The following is an 11,288-nucleotide window of genomic DNA, read 5'->3' as shown; positions in this document are numbered from 1 at the left end:
TCAGCTCCCAGATTGCAATTCCTATGGCTTCTACTAGGTGTCAACAGTCTTTGTTCAAGGTTTCAGGCTTGTAACTTGAATAATGAGTAAGAAATATGAGTTTTAGTACAATGACACCAGTTTGGAAATCCGTGTTTGCGCGCACGATGAAGAGGACGCACACCTGCTAATATTGCTTTCTTATTGAACATACTTCTTTCCGTATTAAATATTATAGTTTAATTACATTTTAGGGTACCTGAGGAATAAATAGAAACTTATTTTGACACGTTGAACGAGTGGATTATTCAAATCGATGGCGCCAACTAAATTGACTTTTTGGGATATAAAGAAGGATTTTATCTAACAAAACGAGAATACATGTTATAGCTGGGACCCTTTGGATGACAAATCAGAGAAAAATGTTCAAAAAGTAAGTGAATATTTAATCGCTATTTGTGATTTTATAAAACCTGTGCCGGTGGAAAAATATTTTGATGTGAGGCGCCGTCCTCAAACAATCGCATGGTATGCTTTCACTGTAAAGCCTACTGTAAATTGGACAGTGTACTTAGATTAACAAGAATTTAAGCTTTCAACCGATATAAAACACTTGTATGTACCTAAATGTTTAATATCCATAATTTTTAAGATTATTTATTGGAATTGCGTGCCCTTCAGTTTCAGCGGAAGTTGTCCCTCTAGCGGGACACCTAGCCTTTAAGCCCTTAACCATCAATGCAGTTTTAAGAAAAATAAGTGATAAGAAAGTATTTACTAAAATAAACTGAAGTAAAAAAAATTAAATGCAAATAATCCGGGTAGCCATTTGATTAGCTGTTCAGGAGTCTTATGGCTTGGGAGTAGAAGCTGTTAAGAAGCCTTTTGGATCTAGACTTGGCGCTCCGGTACCGCTTGCCGTGCGGTAGCAGAGAGAGCAGTCTATAACTAGGGTGGCTGGAGTCTTAGGCCATTTTTACGGCCTTCATCTGACACCGCCTGGTATAGAGGTCCTGGATGGCAGGAAGCTTGGCCTTAGTGATGTACTGGCCTCAGTGATATGTGTGTTGGATTTGCCTCATAATGCTTTGTATTCATGATATAAAGTAAATTTCTTTGCCATATTTTTTGCAGTTTTACTTGCCCAATTGCAAACAGGATGCATGTTTTGGATTTTTTTTTAATTTTATCTGTCATTTAGGTTAGTATTGTGTAGTAACTACAATGTTACAATGTTGTTGATCCATCCTTAGTTTTCTCCTATCACAGCCATTAAACTCTGTAACTGTTTTAAAGTCATTGGCCTCATGGTGAAATCCCTTAGCGGTTTCCTTCCTCTCCGGCAACTGAGTTAGGAAGGACGCCTGTATCTTTGTAGTGACTATGTGTATTGATACTCCATCCAAAATGTTTTTAATAACTTCACCATCTTAAAGGGATCTTCAACATAATGAAATTGTTGCCAGTAGAGCTGGTTAGGCTGTTTTCATGTTATCCAGAGGTAAACAAATCATCGGCCAGAGCGTCAAGTGTGAGCTCAGAGAGCGAAACGAGATGGGTGGGGCTAAAGCTTAAGAGGGTGTGAACGATGCTGAATGGGTGTAGACAAAGAAGAGCTCTTCACTAGATGCCAAAACATTCAAAGGCGATTTTCTCTAAAGGGAGTTTACAAGTTGATCAACTTTCAAAGCAGAATTATTTTCCCATTGTTCCTCAAATGCAATGTATGATATACCATTTTGTAGCTCCGAGTCTCTACTTTTATCCAATGTAAAAAACACAATTTTATATTTTCCTACATAAGACCGAATCCAGGTGTTGAGTCACATTTGCTGCCTCTTCTTAGTAAACTGATGGAAAGAATTGTGTTTGACCAAATACAAGTTAACTACTGACTTTCAGCATGCATATAGAGAAGGGCACCCAACTTGTACTGCACTAACTCAGATGACAGATGATTGGTTAAAATAAATGGATAATAAGATGATTGTTGGAGCTGTATTGTTAGATCTCACTGCAGCTTTGATGCTATTGATCATATAAATTGTTATCGAAAATACTCACTTGTTATGGCTTTACATCATCTGACATCACATGGTTGGAGAGTTTTTTATCCAATAGAACCCAGAGAGTGTTCTTCAATGGAAACTTCTCTAACATCAGATATGTACCGTGTGGTGTCCCTCAAGGCAGCAGCCTTGGGCTGTTACTCTTCTCTATTTATTTATTTGCTTACAAATGATTTGCCATTGGTTTGACAAGAAACTAGAATGACTATGTATGCGGATGATTCCACACTCTACATGTCAGCAACCAAAGCCTGTGAGCTCAGTGAAATTCTAAATAAGGAGTTACAGTCATTATCAGTGGGTGACTAATAATAAACTGGTCTTAAATACATTAACACTAAAAGCATTGTATTTGATTAAAAACATTCTCGAAGACCTAAATCTCAAATGGAGTTGATCATAAAGGGTGTGACCATTGAGCAAGTTGAGGAAGCTAAACTCCTAAATGTAACATTGTATTATCAATTATCATGGTCAAGTCATTTTGACAAAGTTGTTGTGAAGATGGGGAGGGGTATGTCTCTTTGATGACAACAGATACTGAAAATGCAATCAATGATCGGCGGACAGTGGAAAAGAGAATTAACGTACGTTATGGATGTGTGACTGTCCTAATATGGACACCGTATCAATGGTCCTTGCACTCAAAGGTGATGTTGGTTTAGCATGGACTGTGTTCACACTGACCTTGGAGGCAAAGAAAAGCTGTCCTCCTTGGAAGAGCAGACCTAGCATTGAGGGAAATGGGTTTTAAAGAAAAGGGTTTTCTGATTACGCTGCTCATCCAATGAGGAGTATAGGACATTTCAAAAGAGGAAGTCACTTATCTGTGCAGGGACAGCAGAACTGGTCTGGAGAGCCTCACTGTTCTAGCTTTTATCACCAAAAGCCTGAGGAGAATCAGTGCATAATGGCACTCATTTGATCTCCAAAGACGCATTAGACTGTTTACCGTCAACTACTGACCTCGGCTGCTTTATATATCCACTCACCCAAATGTACATATAGTCAGAGAGTTTCATTATTGTAAATATTAGACAATTACTATTTTGCAACAACTCTCACACAGGGGTTGGCTGTAAAGAACCACACGCAGATTCGACTTGGACAGGACAGTTGACCTGCGTGAGAGAATTTGTCAATAACACTATGAGATGTTTCACCCCAGAAACCAGTGGAAAATACTTCCATGGAATACCTTCTAGATTTGGGGGAAAATAACACACGTCTCTATCCCTGGGCTACAGCCATGCTATGATCATACACAGACCTTCTGTCAGTACAGAAATCATTACAGAAAATGTGCTTCTAAGAAGAGATGATAGCATTGCAGCTGGAGCAGCGAGGTGGGCTTTAGAAGGTCTGCAGTGCCGTTTTGTGCTATCTGCTTCATCTCTGGGCACCTGGAGGTATAGAGGATGAACAGAAAGACATGACCTGCAGGACTGATTTCTCACAAGAGTGGGTCATTATCCATCTTCCTCTGTATTTGAAGACAGGAAGGTAACATATTCTTTGAACTGTTGGGGGCCAGAAGCCCACATAACACTGTCATAAACATAACATTACGCATCTTCAAAGTGGTAGGCATGTTGTGTAAATCAAATGATACAAAAACCGCAAAAATCTATTTTAATTTCAGGTTGTAAGGCAACAACATAGGAAAAATGCCAAGGGGGGTGAATACTTTGCCACTGTAATGCAGAGAATGTCATGGGGTCAGGGTTACGTGGCATTTCCACTAAGAATGGTAAGTCCATTTGCATAGTCAAATTTACCTCCATGAGAACTCCCACAAGTGGTAAATCTGCTCCTACCTTAACTGACTCCAAACCAGACACCCAACATGTTTTTTGTCCAGATGTAAGATTAGCGACCATATCTGCTCTAGCTAAGAACAAATTGTCCTCATTGTTGTGAGGGCCCAGCAGGGCTCTTTCAACAATGACCATCTACTTCTGGGCCTCTACTCCGGGCTTGCATTGGCTCCTTTCGCTCAGGGCTCCTTCTACCCTCTGGCAGGTTTCCCACAAGGGGACAACCTACTGTTCTTATTAGCACTCCTGTGCTAATGCAGAGGAGAGCCACACTGCACCACTGGAACTGGCGAGGGCCCATCTTCTTCTGGATCAGGAACTCATCTGCAGTGCGACACGTGGATCCAGGTATTTCTCCCAGCAACCTTCACTGCAGTGGGGGTGGTCAGAAGAACTTGGTACGGGCCTCTCCAACGGGGGTCCTTCCAACTATTTCTCCTGAAGTCTTTCACCACCACGAATTCACCTGGGTTCAAACAGTGTTCAGCTCCACCTGCTAGATTTGGCAAAGAAGCCTTCACCTGGGGAAAATAGTCTTAAGAACACTGCTAAGGGTGACACAACACTCAAACATGTCTACCTCCATTTTTGCAGGGACAACCTTTTCTGGGGGAAAGGTGTATTTGTCATCCTCATGGGACGGCCAGTCAGCACTTCATGTGGAGAGAGACCAGTGACTTGTATGGGTTCTGCCTCTCATACTCATCAGTGCCAATGGAGCCCATGACAGGCTTGTTTCACCAATCAGTTTGACTAATTCAATTTTCAGAGATTGATTCGCCCTTTCCACCGCAACCACAGATCGGGAATGATAGGCACAACGAGTTCTCAAATCAATCTGCAAAGCCTCTGACAGGGATTGAACAATCTCATTTTCCAAATGTCGACCATTGTCAGAAGACATTTTTGACGGTAGACCCCACCTGGGTATGATCTCTCTCACAAGTGCATTTGCCAGAGCACCTGCTGTGGCTCTCCTGCAAGGGAAAGCTTCAATCCATTTAGAAAACATGTCAACAATCACCATAGTTATTCCCTTCACAAGGGGTCAACTCAGCCTGAGTGTTGGAGGAAGACTGTCTCTACTCTTTCCCTGTAGTCACTACATTTTTCATCAGTTCCCTATTTGGTAGAATGGATTTTCTCTTTTAGTAGCCATGCATGAGACGCTCCTGAAGCTGATGCCTAGGCTTTAGCTTAGAAGGCTAATGCACTTTTGAGTTGTGTAGATAACCCTGGTTCAAAACCTAGTTTGGTATATCAATACTATTAGTGGTATGAGGGTCGTTCCCAAAATGAGTGACATTATCCCTTTGATAGAAATTGTGCACCATTATTGAATGTTATATTCACTGAAGTACCCTGTAATATAGACTTATATAGATATAATATACTTTTTTATATGAATAAAGTTTTAATATGAATAAAGACCATTGCTATGTTCCACCAAACTGACTTGTTGCTGTTAAAAATCAGTGGGTGATTACGTAGTGCATACAAAATGTACTTTTTCGCTAAAGTTTTCATGAACCAAATAAACATTTTAATGTTCAATGTGTTTCCATCGCATTTTCAACTCTACCGATAATTTTGTCACAAAAACTGTTGCGTTAAATAGAAATGTGCCTAGTCTGGTCTTGGCACATACGCCCTAGCCAACAGCTTGCACAAACAGTGAGGGTGGACTTTGCTGGTAGATTAGTCTACATGATGAGATTATTATGGATAAGAGCGAGAATATTTTTACTTGTCAAACGTTAGTCAAGCATCGATCATCATGTCACCAGAATAAGACCCTCGACATTTATTGGAAAGGAGCATCAAGCTCATACTGTGCACTTTCACAACCCTGTGAAGTTCATCATCATTTATTTAATCTGTAGCCTAATAAACTGCATGGTTTCCTGAGTTGTAGTGGGAGGAGCACACACCATATCATCACATGACTCCAAGTTTACTTCGATATGATGGTTATTATATCAATATTTGAGCATAAAGGCGTTTCCACTGCCATTTCTCGCATAATGAATTTTACAGACACAAAAAGATTTCACCATGTCGAACGAACAAATGGCTTATAAAATTGTACCAAAACTTCCTGTTTCCATCACAGCTGTCGTGAGCTTGTTTTTATAGAGTACCAGAGTATGAGTCATAGTATCCATAAAACCTAGAGGTCAAACAGGGAAATGGTTCCAATCGTTTTTCCACCATTAATTTTTACCATAAGGGATTTTACAAACCTTAAAATAATGACTGTGTACATCACTTTAGGATAAGGTGACTTTTATCAATAAATTCACCTGTATTTACCCCCAAAATGAAATGCTAATTACCTGCTAATGTGGCTATCATAAAGAACTCCAAACGCCATGATGATCTAGACGAGACTGCCGAATCGAGGCAAAGGTAAGAATCTCTCTGGATTAATCATCTAATGTTAGTTAAATGTAATATTGAATAAATTGGGAAAATGTATTTAAACGGACAATTCTGTGTATTCTGTGCAAGTTTTAAAATTGTTTTGTTGCTTTGACAAAGTCATTTCTGAAGATTAGTATTTGTTTCATGTGATTAGTGATTAATTTAAAGGGAAAAAAATTAAACCTGTCCCTCATTTTAAGGTCAACCCTGTTACGTGAACTGAACTCTCGTTTTGATGTGTTGAAGCTCTTTCAATCTAAAAATCTAAATAAACAATGAACATCTAAAAGTGAAATCATACCGTAAAAGCAGGTGAGCTGGTTGTACTCTTTTGGCAATTTTCTGGTGTTTTGTGGTGGAAAACTGAGTGGGTCGAGCATAAAACGTCAACCTTGTTAGCCGTAGATAGACAGGCTAGAATTGTTTTAACAGTTACATTTTTTGTGAAGTTTGGATTCCATTGTCCCTCCACGTTGCACACAACAAGCTTCCATTTCCCCTGTCACAAGGAGATTTATGGCTGATTTAAGATGAAATCGTCAACCCTGTTACGGTCAACCCTGTTACGGTCAACCCTGGTACGGTCAATTCTGTTACTTTATTTGGCAGTTAATAGGGACTTGCTATAGTAATTGTTTTATTTAACCTCTTTAAATGGGAAAACATGTGTTTTATTAAGTTGAACATGTGCTCTTTATGACAAAATGTTAAGATTAGTTGAAATCAAAAGTTACACATCTCAAAAGGCACCGATTTGGTGGAACGACCCATGACATTTCAAATCCATTTTGTCATTGTTTCCAAATTATGTAATCATTTTAGAGGCCAATTTTCACTACATTGTATGATTCATGAGAAAATAACTGCCAAGTTTGTTATTAACAACTTCCCTCCCACAAATGCAATCCTAATAATCACACAGTTGATCTGGCATGGCACCAGGGCTGTAGTAAATAAGCCTGGTAGGTGAGAAATCAAACTTTTCATGACCTGCTAAGACTACTTATGATAAGGTAAATTAGATTTTGTTTTGGCCAAACAAAACATAATATATACATAAAATCAGAGCTCAATTTCCTCTGTTAGTTGTACCAAGAGCCTCCTTCACCCTACACCATGATCAAATTCCAATCACTTAGTAAAAGACACAAACCTGACTAACAAGGCACCATGTACACATACATTACAATTAGTCATTGATCTGTTACTGACATGAAACAAGAAACAGTACACAATATCCTTCCCAATAACGTGAGCATTTTAATAAGCACAAAGGAGAGAAAAGAAGGAACCCACACACTGCTCTTTAATTAGCTTTACGTAAAGCTTATTAAAGAGCAGTGATACTATCAAGAGCAGTGTGCTGGTTCCTTCTTTTTTCTCATTTTATTCAACTGTTACCATTCACCTGCAAAAAAGATAGCTCAGACGTGCGAGTGCCTTTTGAATTTTGAGTAAACATAAAGGAGAAAGCAGCAGGGTTTCCTCTGAACCACATTTTTGTAATTCTGACACTGACATGCTGACTCTTTCCTATTACCACCAGCATGGTACAGGTATCTCCCATCAGGGAAAATGAAAGACAATGTCGTGATTTCAACCGGGCTCTCCCAAGGTCTGTCTGCCAGCACCTCTCACAATACCCCTTGGCATCTTCTCCTTTCTGTCACTCCCTTGGCTTTACCCGTTTCATCCACCAAAACCTACAGTATGCAACACTGTTATCTCTCTGGAGCCCATTCCTGAATCCCGGCAGAAGGGAGTATTTAGTAACTGGTTAGTAATTGGTTCCCATTAAGGAAACAGGCAGGTCCCGGTGCTAACAGAGGCCTGCCAGACACTGACTGACTGCATGGTGGTGCTACTGTCTAGGGAACCCCTATAGCAGCTAATGTCTGTATGTCTCCCATTGTGGGAAGTCTATTCTACAGCCCTTTCCCCTTTGAGACCCAGCCAAAGTACATGACTCAACATTAATTTATTTAGTCATTAATGGCCCCAGTACAAAATCTGTTGTATATTGTTTTAGTAGGGGAGTAATAGTTACGCAAGGAGGGAGTTTTCTGACGACTCTAAATGAAGTGGTGGGGGAACCACGTGTAGCTGACTGAAAAAGGAGGAAAACAAGCTCGAACCTAATGGATAAGTGAAGCACCAACTGTGTTGCATGTAAAGTGTACATTTGCGTGACTTGTTGTTTAATGCCCACATTCGGTTCGTGACTGAGGCCATATTCTTAAATCTCTCTCTGCTTTTATATTCAAAGAGATTTATATATTATATAAATATCCATCTAATGGAAACAATATGTGACATATGCTAGAGTTATATAAAAGAGTATCCAAAAAGATACTTTATGCTCACGCATGACGAGAAATACAGACTTGTCAGCTCGTGTCAACACCCAAAGTGATCTACTTCCCTTTCATCACCATGTCACTAACTGTCTATATAAGTAGGCCTATCAGAGATCACAGCACCTATTAGAGCGTCACCACTCTCCATCATATATTTTATACTATCAATTAAAATGAAACTTAAGTTCAGTTTAATGTAACTGTTGATTGTAAATGAAGTTGGCCAGTGGTCATGTGGCATTATCATGGATGCAAATGAACACTGTTCATCTTCTAACTTCACACGTCTAGGAGGTGGACCTGTCTTTCTCTGCTCTCACACTCAACTAATACACAAAGAAGAGAAAGGTGGAATCCTGTGAGCTCCCACAGGCATTGAAAACATTACAAATGACAGTCCACACATTTTATTAATTATGTTCATTAAGGAATGTTTTTCAAAATAAAACATTCATAATGGAATTTATGTTAGGGTTTCCACAGTGATGTGCAGCCTCTCTCTCCCTCTCTGATCTATGAGTTGTCTTTGGCATGGTGGCCGAACACGTAAATGTCTTTGGCAAATGGAAAGTGTGGTAAAGTGACTCATTCTCAAGTGTTACATGTTAGGTATGGTGGGGTAAACTCTGCCAATTCTCAATTTGTCAAAGATACCCTTGCCAATAGATTCTTTTTACATTTATTGAGGTGCCAATCAAATATATTGCATTACAGTGGGGACACCAAAACGCATACGTGACCACTTACTTATGGGGTCAGTCTTAAAAAATGCAGTGCCTTAAAAACTGATGACATTTATATCTGTCCTTGGAGGTCTGTGCTGTTTCCTTTAGCCTCTTGCATTAACAATGTGCTCTCACGGAAAAGTGTGGCTCCTGCTTGAATTCTGCCAAATCTGAAACCTTGGAGTTTAATGGAGCATGATTATTATATTTTCTAAGAATGGAATATGTATTCCACTTAGACTAAGGAACAACATTCATGTACTATTATACAGCATTTAATTGTGAAAAATGAGCTGACGAGCTCACAATGTCCATAAATGTAGTCAATGTTGCACAATCGTGCTATACTTTAGAATCAGATCCTATGTATTTCAGTAATCAAGCAGAAAGAGAGACATGTCACCTTCAGTTGATGGGGACACCTCCTTTTGTATCTGAACTTTAACGTACACAGTAAAATTACAAACCTGTGAACAACCAGCGTAGGCCTTATAGGTCAGCAAGCAATTACAGCATTATACTGTATCAGATGATAGTCTCTCTAAGAAGACTGGGAGGGGGTGTTCAGGGACAAATAATTACAGTCCTATCAGAAGGGTGATCATCGTTTTACTGCCACTTTTATATACTTTCCCACGGCCTGTCTCTTTGTCCCCAGTCCAGGGGGACACCAGTGATGATGCTATCTGTGACCATGTTTAAAATGGGAGATTAAAAACATGAAAATGAAATGGCAGACCACACAGTCCATGGTAGAAAGTAGTCAATTATGGAGACCAGAACTACATGATCTTAATTAACACCATCCCATGTGTTTTTGTGATTTTAATGCAAGGCACATTGAAGCGATATGATACAAGTACGGACGCATTATCTGATACAAGAGGAGCTAATCCAAACACTGACCCACCCAGTGATTTTAAGTAATTGCAGATTGTCTACCTTTCCCATGTCCCATTCTCTGTGGTGGCTAGGATCATGAATTAGAGTAAGATATTCAAGCGTGTTAACCCTCACAAGGTTTCCGGCCCAGACGGTATCCCAAGCCGGGTCCTCAGAGCATGTGCAGACCAGCTGGCTGGAGTGTTTATGGACATACAGTATTCAATCTCTCCCTATCCCAGTATGTTGTCCTCACTTGCTTCAAGATGCCCACCATTGTTCCTGTACCCAAGAAAGCAAAGGTAACTGAACTAAATGACATCATGAAGTGCTTTCAGAGGCTAGTTAAGGATCATATCACCTCCACCTTACCCGACACCCTATACCCACTACAATTTGCATACCACCCCAACAGATCCACGGACGATGCAATAGCCATTGCACTACACACTGCCCTATCCCACGTGGAAAAGAGGAATACCTCTGTAAGAATGCTTTTCATCGATTACAGCTCAGCCTTCAGCAAACACCATAGTGCCCTCCAAGCTCATCACTAAGCTCAGGGCACTGGGTCTGAATCCCTCCCTGTGCAACTGAGTCCTGGACTTCCTGATTGGCCGACCCCAGGTGGTAAAGGTAGGCAACAACACCTCCCCCATGCTAATCCTCACAGGGGTGCGTGATCAGCCCCCTCCTGTACTCCCTGTTCACCCATGAAAGTTTGGCATACGCATATCTCCAACTCAATCATCAAGTTTGCTGACGACACAGCAGTGGTAGGCCTGATTAACAACAATGACGAGGCAGCCTACAGGGAGGAGGTGAGAGCCTTGGCAGAGTGGTGCCAGGAAAAAAACCTATCCTTCAACGTCAACAAAACAAAGGAACTGATTGTGGACTACAGGAGACAACAGAGAGAGCACACCCCCATCCACATCGACGGGGTCGCAATGGTGAGGGTCAAAAACTTCAAGTTCCCCTGCATCTACATTTCTGAGGACCTTAAATTGTTCCTTCACATCGACAGTGTGGTGA

Source organism: Salmo salar, chromosome ssa03 (assembly GCF_905237065.1).
Source record: "Salmo salar chromosome ssa03, Ssal_v3.1, whole genome shotgun sequence".
Classification (NCBI taxonomy): domain Eukaryota; kingdom Metazoa; phylum Chordata; class Actinopteri; order Salmoniformes; family Salmonidae; genus Salmo; species Salmo salar.
This window is presented reverse-complemented; position numbering follows the sequence as displayed.